General features: G+C 35.6%; 1 long non-coding RNA gene across 1 annotated transcript in view; it reads right to left on the minus strand.

Annotated features, from left to right (window-relative positions):
* Positions 1-806: 806 nt before the first annotated feature.
* Positions 807-12,690, minus strand: part of LOC310898479 — a 42,937-nt gene continuing 31,053 nt past the window's right edge. Inside the window, exons 7-8 of the long non-coding RNA XR_014583325.1 lie at positions 3,383-3,503; positions 807-2,082 (exon numbers count right to left, since the gene is read on the minus strand). This is a non-coding gene — a long non-coding RNA (uncharacterized lncRNA). The remainder of the gene's footprint in view (positions 2,083-3,382; positions 3,504-12,690) is intronic.

Below are 12,690 nucleotides of genomic sequence, written 5' to 3' on the forward strand. Positions count from 1 at the left end.
GAAGATATTTGGCCCGGAATACTGAAGTGCCAGAAAGCTGGTACCTCACAATGCTAATTGTACAGGCACTATGGAGAGCAGAATTTCACTTAGCAACCTCTTTGATTTTTTTATTACCGAGGTTAAGCCCAGACAAGTTTAGCTAAGGCCAAGAGGAATCCTTACAGAATGCACCAGATTCTTTTCTATCATGGTTGGAAAAAAACATTTCTTCAGGCTACTGTTCTCCTAGGTGAGTATAAATGCTTCCCATTACCATTAATGGCATAGAAAGGATAGCTAATAATTATTAGACTAGCAGTCAGATCTTGCCTCTAATTATAATTCTACTACAGCATTTCTACATGACCTTGGGCCAAACACAAAAATCTATCTATGCTTCAGGCTACCACTGCTAAATGGAAATAATGATATATTTGTCCCTCAGAGCAGTGTCATGAGGTTAAATTCAGGTTACTGTAATAGTAACATTTGTTTTCCAGTATTAAAATGATAAAAGCCATTATAAGTCTATTGGAGAAAGATTAGAAAGGAGTTTGACTTTCTTTTTTTTAATGCTTACTTCTTATCTTATGCTTTTTATGTTTCATTTGAAACATCATTTGGAAAAAAAAAGTGTGTGTTGTTTTTTTTGTCTTTTTTTTTTTTTTGAAATAGTCTCTGCTAAACAGCAGCAGCAGGAAAATTTGTGTATGGCAAAGCTCCTGTACAAAAGGAATGTGCAGTAGAAGAAGGAGGCAAGCTACACTCTTGCTATGTGGAAGATTACAGAACTTACTTACAGAGATACTGATAACATGAACTCAGTGTATTTTGAACAACTAGAATTTCACTATTATTGGGGGAAAAGTCTCTTGATGGCAGCAGTGTAAAACCACAATCTCTGCTAGCTCCAGTGGTAATGAGGAGATGAAAGAGTGGCTCTAGTGTAATATCAACAGTGTGTTGTGGTTTTCTTGGACACAGAGTAGGAGAACACAATTTACATTTACTTTAATACTAACCTAAACCCACAGTGCAATTTGAGTTATAGTGTAACATGCTTCTAGTGTTTCCACTGCTCCAAATAACTGTCCTTTCTATTCATACAAACAAATATTTTTCATATGGATCCTTGTCCCTTTCCACAGCATCTTTGTATTAGTAAGACTATGCAATTATCTCAGTGGGTACTGATAAAGTTCTTGCTTTAATAAACTCTTGGTTTTCAGTCCCACAGAATCTTGTTTACTTCATCCTAATCCTAATTTGGCCAAATATATATTGGTTATAAAATAACTGTACCAGGAGTTATGTTAAAAAGGAGAGGGTGGGTTAAAAAAAAAAAAAAAAAGTATTTTACTTTCTCTGGTTTTCTATCTAAACCAATGAAATTATCTAACAGAGACGGGACATTCCTCTAACAGCAATAAAAGTCACAGAGGTCTTTCTTTTTCTTCTCTTCAAACCCAAGGGCTACAAACACAAGGACCATTGCCTGCTGAGGCTTGTATTTGGCTATTTGGCTGCTATAGAACATGCTACTTGCAACCTATAGTAATAAAGCAAATTCTAGATTTAAATCTGGTATTTTGAATCGTTGATTTCATGCTATACAGGCTATATGAAGATAGAGTTGAAGATAAATTTGCAGATAACTGTTCAATCTCATTTCTGCAGCAATTCAATCTGCGGATAAGTACCAAGTAATTTTGAAATATAGAATCACAGAATCATTAAGGTTGGAAGAGACCTTCAGGATCACCTGGTCCAACCGCATCCTGCTACCAATGTCACCCACTAAATCAAGTCCCTAAGCACCAGGTCCAACCTTTCCTTAAACAACCCTAGGGACGGTGACTCCACCAGTTCCCTGGTCAACCCGTTCCATATATTTTATTCTAAATCTCCTGAGATGGAATCCTGTTTTCATTTGTACTAGAATATGTCAATTAATATAACATATTCAATTAGCAATACAAGAAACATAAATGATTCCTTACCCATTAAACTGTCATCATACTTCCATCTCTCCCCTGCCGCAGCAATGTGTAACAATTCTTAAATGAAATGAAAAACAGTTCTTTGTGTTCAGTCTCTGACCTGAATGGAACATATGAGAGAACAGCACATGTGAGTGTGATGCACTAGAGGAATTCAGTATTGGACTAGTACATTGGGCATAGTTGTCATGACAAGGAAAGAATTAACCTCTGGTTAACTAGCAACTAAGCACCATGTTGAAAAAAAAATATTTTGCATGTTTGTGTGTTCTCTTCATCATACCATTATTCTGAGGTTCAGAGAATTAATTTAAATCACACTGTTCCTCTAGGGGCCACTTGGATCTCCAGCGATTTGTGGTCTGGCTTTTTAAAGGACTGAAGACCAGTAGATATAACTAAGTCAAAAGCATTTGCATTCTGAATGCATAAATGATGACCTAAAATTCTGACTTTGCTAAAATGGCATGAGCCAAACTCAGCAGCCAGTTATTTCAGGTCTGAGGACCTAACAGCCACTTCTCTTGGAAAAGCATGGAAATTCTCAAAAAAAAAGGGAGGAAAAATAGAGAAGACTACCTCTCAGCAATAGCTTTATTTACGGTAACTTGTATGTGACTGCTTGGGCAAGCAACAATGCCAAAAACTGAGGGAATGTGGAGTCAAAGTCATCCTTTTGCATGTATACAAGGTGAAATGGAGGGCAGCATTTACAGTTAGGAAAAGTTTATGTGCTCAGCAGCTGTTTTCCCCCTATTCACTGGACTATAACCAGACGTGGAGAAAGGATATATTTGTTATTTTGTACTCAAACAGCTGTTGTCTCTCCTACAGAAGAGACAGGTGACCTGACTGTCCAGAAGGCCAGATTTGGCTGAAAGGTCATAAGCAAGACCTGGCTTGCCTAAAAATTCAGATCCTGCATGCCTCAGACCAGATTTCCAAAAGCAGTGGAAATCTTATAGTTCAAGCCTCAATCATTCTGAGCCTCAGACTCTCATTCAAGAACGTGAATAGCAACATAATAATGAATAGATATGGAACATGTACGGCAATAGAAATCATGGATATTCAGAGCAAAATATAATTTAGTATCTTCATCATCCTGAATGAAAAGATTGAACAGCAACCATCCTGTGATCTTTATTCCATTAGATTAGATACCTAATTTGTAGTAAAAGTTTGGAAGATATAGCATAATTAAAGAGCATACCATACAGCTTAGACACCAGAGATGATGCAGCTAGAGAGCAACTTTAATTCTTAATTATGATTGTTTCTAATATTTCAGTGGTTGAATGCATTCATTTAGCAGAAACTTTGGGGATATTTCTGAGAGGGAAAGGAGCTATTTTAATAATTCAAATCCATATAGATGCACTCATGATGCTTCTGGTTACCTCAGCTTCTTAGCATACCCCTCTCTTGATTTCTTCTCATTTCTTCTCTTTCTCTTTCTTTCCAGTGTTTTTCCAGGCTCCTCCTTTTCTTCCCAGGTTTTCACTTTTCAGTCCCAGTAATCTGTAGTGAACACGAGTAAAACAAAAATGGAATCACTTTTAAAATAAACAACCATGGTGGCTTCTTTTTTTTTTCTTTTTTTTTTCTTCCAGGAAAACACAAGTAAACCAGAGATTGAGGGAGTTCATCTAATAGTACCAGCTCTTTTTATCTACTTTTTATGTCAGTCTATAAAACAGTATTATGGATGGAAGGAGATAACTTAAATGACAGAGAGTTCCTGGTATAAAGCCTTTTTCTTCCTTTTGTAGAGAAACAATAAGTGAGGCAAAAAGATATTTTGTTCTACAAAGTCTCTAAAGTTCAACTTACAAAAAACACTTGTTCAGTTATGTAGTACAGCACTCCTCCAGAGAAAGCAGAAACAAGACGAGACAGCTCCTAGTTTACAATAATGTCACTGAAAATAGAAATTGTTTTGTAGCTTTTATGTTTCCTGGGCCTAAACAAATGTCTCTAACTTCCAATTTCATTTGTAATGTGCACTGGATCAGTCCCCTTTCTCCTTTTCCTTCCCCTGACAAGCACTAATTGTTTGTATTTCACACATTCCTGAAGGACACACATTCTTTTAACAGCTGAAAGGAGACATGTATTTCAAGCTGGGGTGAGAGTAGAAAAACATTTAGGTTATTAGCCCCAAAACGCTTGGAAGGCCAGAGTCAGTAATGCAATCATGCTGATAGTAAGCAGAGATCATGGCAAAAGGGAACAGAGGACAGCAATCTGCCAAAATCCCCAAATCCACCCACCCAGCAGCTGTTCTGGAAACCCATTGTAACAAGTTTATAGCCATTTCTGCAGGTGCCAAATGCTATTAAATAAATATAAATAAGTTTATTGAAGAAGAAGCTTGTCCATAAACTCTGTTAGATTTTCAGTCATATTTTCTGTCAGGTCATTTTCTGATGTTACTTCAGAAAATTCACTAATTCCACTGCACACTATAGACCTCTCCAAACCTTAAGCTACATTTATCCTTTTCAGAGTCAACTTGGGATAGTAGAATTATTATAAGGCAAGAATGAAGCCATGAGGATTAGAAAATAAGATTAAAATCATATTCTTGAAACACCAGTATCATAATTGACATAATTAATTTAATTTCAGATTAGACTGAAATAGGATTTTTCCTGTTTATTGTATTTGCTCCAAAGATGTTGGTTTTAAAAACAAAGAGCAAGTAGGTGGTACATTGTAACTGCATTGCAAGAGAACCGGACGTTTTATATTGTAGTCATTGTGGATTACTGAATTCAAGAAAATGACTAATCCTTCTCATTAAATAAACCAAATCCAGAAAGTCTTAGCACCCATAATTTCTGGGAACTGTGGATGCTCAAACTGTTCCCTATTTGGCTTGCTCTCCTTTGGGTCCTTTGCTGGATGTCCCCAGTCTCAAGTGAAGCAATCAATTGATGATGCTCGGGAGCAGCACTGAGGTTCCCAATAGTTGATTTTATAGCAAAGGCAATGTTCACACAGTATATGAATGATTAGACAGCATTTGGAAAGTTCAGTGCAGTTTTATATTTAGTGTTAGAGGCGTCATTGCAAAAGCCCTAAAGCCTGGCTCTAATAATAACAAATAAATCATTGGCTACTTAGCTTACATCTAGGTTCAATCAAATTTTTAACATCAGCTTTCTAGAATAATACTGTATGGCCTACAATAAATATAGCAAGAGAAAGCTATGCAATTATAAGTATCTATATATCTCTATGTTGTTTGAACCACCGCAACTCTTCATGTTCACGCCAATAACATTCAATTAGCTCTAATGAGTGTAAGTTTTAATGCTTAACCCAGTGTCTCTCTAAGGATAAGCTTTGCAAAGAGGTGTAGCTACTAGCTGGTAATATATAACACCATCTGATTAGGAGAAATTATTTTCAAAACATATCTGCCATAAAAAGCTAAAATGAAGGGTAAAGTGACAGAACAACTGCTGCTAAATTCTATTTTCAGCATTGTAATTGGGATAATATACCATAATTTATTTTAATGAGTTACAATTAAGAAATGGTTTCTAGGGTTGCATGTAATTTCTTTCAATTATTAGTTATTAGTTGTTCATGCATAAATGTGTTTTAATATTGGCTTATCTGAGCTACAGTAGGTGATTAAAGCTGTTCAGTATATTAACTTTTCGTTTGTAGAGTTGTACATTGCAGGGGCAATTCTAGCACAAGACATTTATAAGAAAGAGATCACAGTGACACTTGGGAGAAATATTTCTTAAGTATTACAAAAAAATATGTAAAGCAATATGGGAAAGGTGTCAGAGAAAATCCTGATATGGTTAACACTGAATTTTGCTTTATCTAACTGCAGCTACAGTCTAATGGCCCCTGTCTTAATAAAATATTTAAGTTAACCTGGTTGCAGAGTGAGTTATTATACTACATATTCTTTCACTTTATTAGGATAAAGAAATATTATCATGGGAGGCTACGCTAACAAGCCTAGACATTGCTTGTATTGTTAAAGAACAGGTTTACATCTCAGAGGAGTGTAAAGACCTAGAGAAACTGGAACCTTTTTAACTGAAAAAGCATTCTACTTATCTTATAGAAAGCAGTCTATTTTGTGCTAAGAAGAATGGCTTATAACAACAAACAGCCTCTCTGTTATCAGTCATTCTCATATAACACAATATTTATTGTGCTTGCTGTTAACCAAGTGAGGGAAAAAAAAAATAAAAAAGGCACTGAAAAATTCTTTTCAGAAGACAAACATTAACCTGACCTGAGAACAGTGTATCTTAACCTCATCAGTACAACTCTTATGGGAACCAATGCATCTACTTACATGTTCATTCACAGAAAAGTTCATAACTAGGCTATAACAAGAGATCATGGCATAGAGAAAATTAACTTTTCTTTTTTTTTTGATTTGCAGTATTCTGTCAGATTATATTTATGTTCTTTAGGCCTCTACGCATCCAGAAACTTAAGAATAATGAATAAATCTTTGAAGATTTGCTTTGTAGTTCATTAAAATTAAGTTAAACTACTTTAAGAAATATTTGTATTTCTAACCACTGTGCATATGTTGTTTTTGCTGAATTTTAAACCACATTTCTCATTCCAGTCATGTTTAGCCATCACAACAATAATACCTAACTATAATTAATAATTATCTCAACTATCTTTCAGGACATTAAATAATGCATCATGATTTACAAACCCCTCTTAATTTCAAATAGTCTTTATGGCAGTTGGTTAATAAATAAATGTCATACAGTCTTAAATATTTATAAAATGTAGATTTCTTAAATTAATAGAGGTTAGACAAAAAAAAAATGGAGGTGTGGGGAAGGTTTAAATAACCAATTATTATGGACCAAATTCAGTCCAAAAATATGGGGGCAAACTTTACTATGATCATTGGACTCTATTTGACCAACGCAATAATGTTCCTTATTTGTTAGATTCAGTAGCCTCTCAAGTAGAACGTTTTGAGCTTTGAACTCTTTAAGGTTTTGAATTCTTTGAATTCCTTATAACGGTTTAGCATTTTTGCCTAGGACAATCTTTCTGGTGACAGATTATGTGAAACAATAGCTACTCTGTTGCCTTTATAGTAGAAAGGCACTGAAAAAGTACATAAAATTTAATTTGCTGCAGCATACCGCCTTTTTCTCTTGTAGAAATGCATTCACTCTTTACACGCTCTAGGAAGGAAGACTTTTTTTTTTTTTTTTTTTTTTTTTAAGTAAAGAGGAGATAATTCCCAAGAAGTTTCTCAAGCTCTTTTGATTTTCAAGGAGAAAGAATTTTGAAATGAAAAATACTTACTAATCATACTGTTGGAGATTGATTTGAATCCTAGCCATACGTCGGACAGTAAAAAAAAGGAGAATACTTTGTGAATGGGAATGAGAAGCGTGAGATCATGTAGGGAAAGGAACAAGGGGAGCTTTCCCTATAAGATTTTTTTTTCTGGAAGATTCTCAGACATGACTTTTGGTTTGCTGAAAGATCTCCCTCTACCCAGGAAGCTAGTTGTACCATTACCCCATTTCAGTAGGTCCTGACCACACTGCTCCTTTAAGCTCCAGTGAAAGGCTTGGTACTTGAATCATTTTTAACTATCAGATGAATTGAGCAAAAAATAAGAAGCTAGGGCATATTTCATTTTACTGTCTCTAAACAAATTAAGTTTTATCTGGAAAAGACTGCTGTGATCAGCACGAAGGTTTTATGCTTGCTATTTCTCAGGATGTCGAGGATGGGTTTCCATGAGGATTCGTTACTTGTTTTTTCCTTGCAATCAAGCAAAGCCTATTTTGTGCAGAAACAAGGTTGACTAAATCCCTCTTATACAGCAACACAGAGTACATGAGCAACACAGCACAAGGCGTATTACAGCCTGCATAATAAATTTATTGAGGCCTTTATTTTCCTGTACATTTTAAATCTTTTCTTCTCCCGCTTGAAGATTATATTCATCCTGAAACATTACCCTTCAAGTGTTAAAATGACAAGTGCTGATGAAGGTAAAGCTGATCAGCTGCAAGACTCCCACTGCTGCACATTATAAAGTTTCTGTTGTTCAAACAGCTCAGTTAATTATCCAAATGTGAAGGATATCAGGAGGGGACCTGCTGAGCTTTACAGCTGACTTCCAGGGAATTATCCATAATAGAGCTGTTATAAGAAAATTGTGACAGACCCAACATACAGGGACCTCTGCTTACCTCTCTTGAGGATTTGTGCAGGACCTTATAATCAAACAGGGAGTTAGGAATTTCCGCAGAATCAAAGGGAAGCTACATTTTGTGGGGGAAAAGCAGTGCAATCAGCCTCTCAGTGTTTTATCACATAAACCCAGAGAGGATTCCGGAGTCACACATGTTAATTGCCTGCTGTAAAGATGACTGCTATTCCTCTGGTGCCAGTGACTACTTTCTCAAATTTAGGTTCTTAAAATGACTATCATGCCTTGTCCATAGTTAAAAAATACAGTTCTGGCTGCCTCTATGAACGTGTTTTGAAAAGCCATATGATCTCTTTCAAAAAGCACTCATAATGGGTGTTCAACTGCCCATAAATATTTTAAGCTGTTATAGTCAACATTTGTGCACCTGAGACAAACAATCCCACAGCAAAAAGTCAGGGTGAGGAAGCTCCAGTGAATACTGAGAGTATGAAAGACTGAGTAATATTGAGGTGAATTGGGTAAACATGGAATCTGCTAGAAAGAGTCCCTAAAAAACTCAAACCTTTGATAAATCCACACACACTTGCTGATATTGCAACAGCTATGACGCTTGACTCTATTTCATGACCATAGTCAGTTGGTCTAAAACAAAAGATCTCTCTGTTCCCTCTCTTTTTCACTCTCCCCTCCCAAAAAACATAATTTGTGTACATAGCACAATGCTGTACAATGCTAGATAGCCCAGGGACTGGAAGCAGAATAGTAATATCATCTCGTCTCACTTAGCAAAGACAATATGCCTTTTTATTTTTTACTGTTTCCAATAAGCACTCATCAGTATAGCTGCATGGTATTGCATTCACCTGTGTCGGCATTCCCTGGCTAGAAAAAATGGCATAGCCTTGTGATTAAGTTTTGCAAGAAGAAACCGAAAGCATCAAGGAGGGTCCTAGTGAGGAGTGATATTTGAAAACTAACAGGGTCAGATTATCCAAAGTAAATAATTAATATTCCATGCCATGCAGAGGGAAATAATACTATTATCATTTCTTACACCAAAGCTCACTGTTACAATTAAATAAACCTTTATGAGAGACCTATCACCATAGCATCTATACGCCATCAATTCATAATTTCTACACATTCATAATTTTTTTCCAGAAATAAAGTATCTCTCTCTGAAATATTATTTAACCTTAGTATAAGTTCTAAGTAGGTGCACCTAACAGCTTCTATAAAATGATGTGGAGTAGAATGAGTGATTTTGGGTTTGATAATATCAGTGAAAGTTATGCCTTATTACTAAAAAGTCATAAGTGGGATGGTATAGTAATGGAATACTAATAGAAACCACATTTCCATAACTGAGATAATCCATATTCTGTAGTACCACAGGTTAATTTGCAAAATTAATTTGATGTGATAAATGGGTATAAAATTGTAAGGCAACTATTCAAAGCCAAAATCACTGAGAAGTTTCTCTGCTATAACCATTCAATTTATTATTTTTCTTCCTTCTTTCTGTCTATACTTTTCTCAGATTAGGAGATTGAAAACTATATAGATTTTGTTACCAAATCCTTCAGTGGTAAGATTAGAAAAAGGACATCATTATCCTGGCCACAAGCTGGTTTAGCTATACTAATTCCAGCATGGCCACTTGTGTCAGGCACATCATCTTTCACTGAATCTTGGGTCATGGACCTTGACTCAAGAATCAGCACAAGGTTCAATAGACTAAGCATTGATGGTGTTGCCTGTAGAAGTCTTATGCTAAACCTAAGAATTTAGTGGAGTTCTGACATTTGATAAATTCTTCCCAGTCTGCTGTCCCATTCTAAATTTACTGCTTTCATTTACTCATTGTATTCTGTATACTTCTGCTTCTCCTGACAAAAATTCAATCATGGAAATGATCATATTTCCCACCAGGACAGAGAATTACCTCCAGATGACCTCCAGAAAAAGTCTCAGATTAAGCCAAACCCAAGCATCAGCAGTGAAATGCATCAGAAGTTGGCAGGCTGTGCTGAATACTGCAAACCTCAGAAGCCACAGTACCACAGTTCCCTTACAGTATTCCATACGCTTACATCTACTTTTGAACACAATTTGGTAAAATAGCATAACATGAATAGGATAGTGACACATCAAAACACATACACAAGAGTTTTGCTCAACTCTTTCTAAGACAGTTTAATCTGACTCAAAACTCTGCCTCTGCCTCAGAGCAACATATTCACTAACCTACTGACATGGCTACTCCTCCCTTATCTGTAGTCTCATCACAGATCAATGAAGAGGAGGAGACATAGGCCTCCAGCCAAGCCATTGCTGAGCATACCTCCAACTATTACCATGCATCTGAATCCCCCAAATGACAGGCCCAATGTATTTATCTTATTTTCATAAATTTAAGTTGTTGAGAGCAGGTCTAGTTCTTTCAGCCCAGAGCTTGACTGTCAGCTTGACTGACTGCAAATCCTCTTCTTACAGAAAGCCCCTCAAGAATAATTGCAACAGCATGGCAAACGGTTTTAAAGCAGTGACTTGTCTAGCAATAATTCCCCTTGTGCTCATGCTTATATTATAGGAGTCCTTTCCTTTGCTTACAGCAGTCTCTTAAAGGCTTCAGTACTGCTTAACCTTAAAAAGTTCCTGGCTGCTTGTCTCTTCTTGCTGTAACAATTTCACTCACTGTTTTACTAATCCTTCTGTTATTACACAGTGTTTCATAAACAGTATTTGCATATAGCATCACTGAGGCATTATACATACAACTGTTAAAATAGCTGTTGGTAGAAATCAATATTTTCTGGGTGAAACTGCCTACTTCATGGCTTTTGCAGCATTTTGCAATTTAATTGAAACTGTAAAAACTTTTTTTTTTTTAAAAAAAAGCAAGCTATCATTCTGGAAGAAAATAAATCACACATTTTTTAACAAATAATCCTGGGTGATTCATTACCCAAGCCACTCAAGAAATGCAAAATTATTTTCAGATTTTATGTTACAAGCTTGAGACAAAGAGTTTAACGGTATTGTTCACTAGACATAAAGCCTAATATGTTTTTAATGCTATTAAGAATATCTTGGCTGTTTTGACAATGTCTTATTACAATTGATGTTGCTTTAAACTTCAGTCTACACTAAAGAAATGTGATTAGCTGTTTGCTCCTTGAGCTTTATACCTGAATTACTCTTCCTCAATAACTTTTTATTTCGTTAGCATGCACAGACTTCTGTAAAGAACATTGTAAAAGCAAACTTTTTGAAAAATGTGTATGTTAAAGTCCTGTCAAACACAGGATCTGAAGCTGATGTAATTTGCAAAATCACTGTAGATTAAAAGGCCAAAGTTCCAGTTCCAGCCATTATGAAATACAAACGGGGCTCATAGCAGGAAGCTCTGGTATATAAACAACTTGAGCAAGAGTTATTAGCCTGGGAAACCGTCTAACTAAAACTTAGAGCTATCTTACTGGTAAAGAACATGTTTAAAATACTTGGAATATAAAGCCACAACTAAAAACTTTGTCACACTTTCATTCCATTCCACATTCTCCACAGCAGTGGATTGGCATTCCAATTTTTGTCACTCCTAAATTTAGAGGATTAATGGATTCTTCCCTTCAACTGCTGAGTCAAAAAGACAATAAACCAAAGCAAAAAAAAAATTAATTAAAATAAAAATGGTGCAGAGAAGATTTTAATGAAATGCTGTGTATTTTCCATTTCCTAAATATAAGTACCAAACATAAATGGGAAAAAAATGCATTTTATATAAAAATAAATTTTGTTTTAAAGTTAATTTTCATTTCACTTTGTAAGAAAGATAAAACTCCTTTCATAGAATTTCTTGAATCTTTGAAAATGAATCCCTGCTATTTCTGTTCAATAGCCCAGTGATCCAAGAATTCATTCACTCAGAACAAGAGGCTTTAGAGTTCAATTCCTTCATCCACAGTAGTGAATTGGAGCCCAGTTTTCTTGTGTTTCGTGTTTCATGACAGTACTTCAGCCACCAAGCTATTAATCATATGCAGATTGTAACACTGGGAATTATTGTCTTAGAAGGTGGGCAGACCAAATGTCTTTGCTCATTATGGTTGTTTTGTCCTTCTGAAAAAAAAAAAAAAAAAAAAGAGAATTTTGACTCTACCACCTGCACTCTAGCAGATTTCACATTCCTGAGTGGTAGCTATTAGCAAGACCAGAGAAGATGAAAGCTACTAAGTAAAAGAAAAAATGGCAACAAACACTGTTTTTAATTTAGTCCTAGCAAATACCTGCCTTCCTTGTCCTATGAAATTCTGAGATTGTATCTTTTTTTTTTAATAGAAAAATTGCCTTCAGTGATATGCTTAGCTTACTGCTTTCCTCTTATCAACCCATTCATGTCATGTAACTGAAGATAGTTGCAGTGCTGTTTTTGTGACCATGAAATTAATCTTATTCTAACAGGAATGTATGCAAAGTCATTAGCGTTTTCAGCAAATACATCTTTCTTTTTGCTTCTTT

The sequence above is a fragment of the Anser anser genome, assembly GCF_964211835.1.
Source record: "Anser anser genome assembly, chromosome: 4".
Taxonomy (NCBI): Eukaryota; Metazoa; Chordata; class Aves; order Anseriformes; family Anatidae; genus Anser; species Anser anser.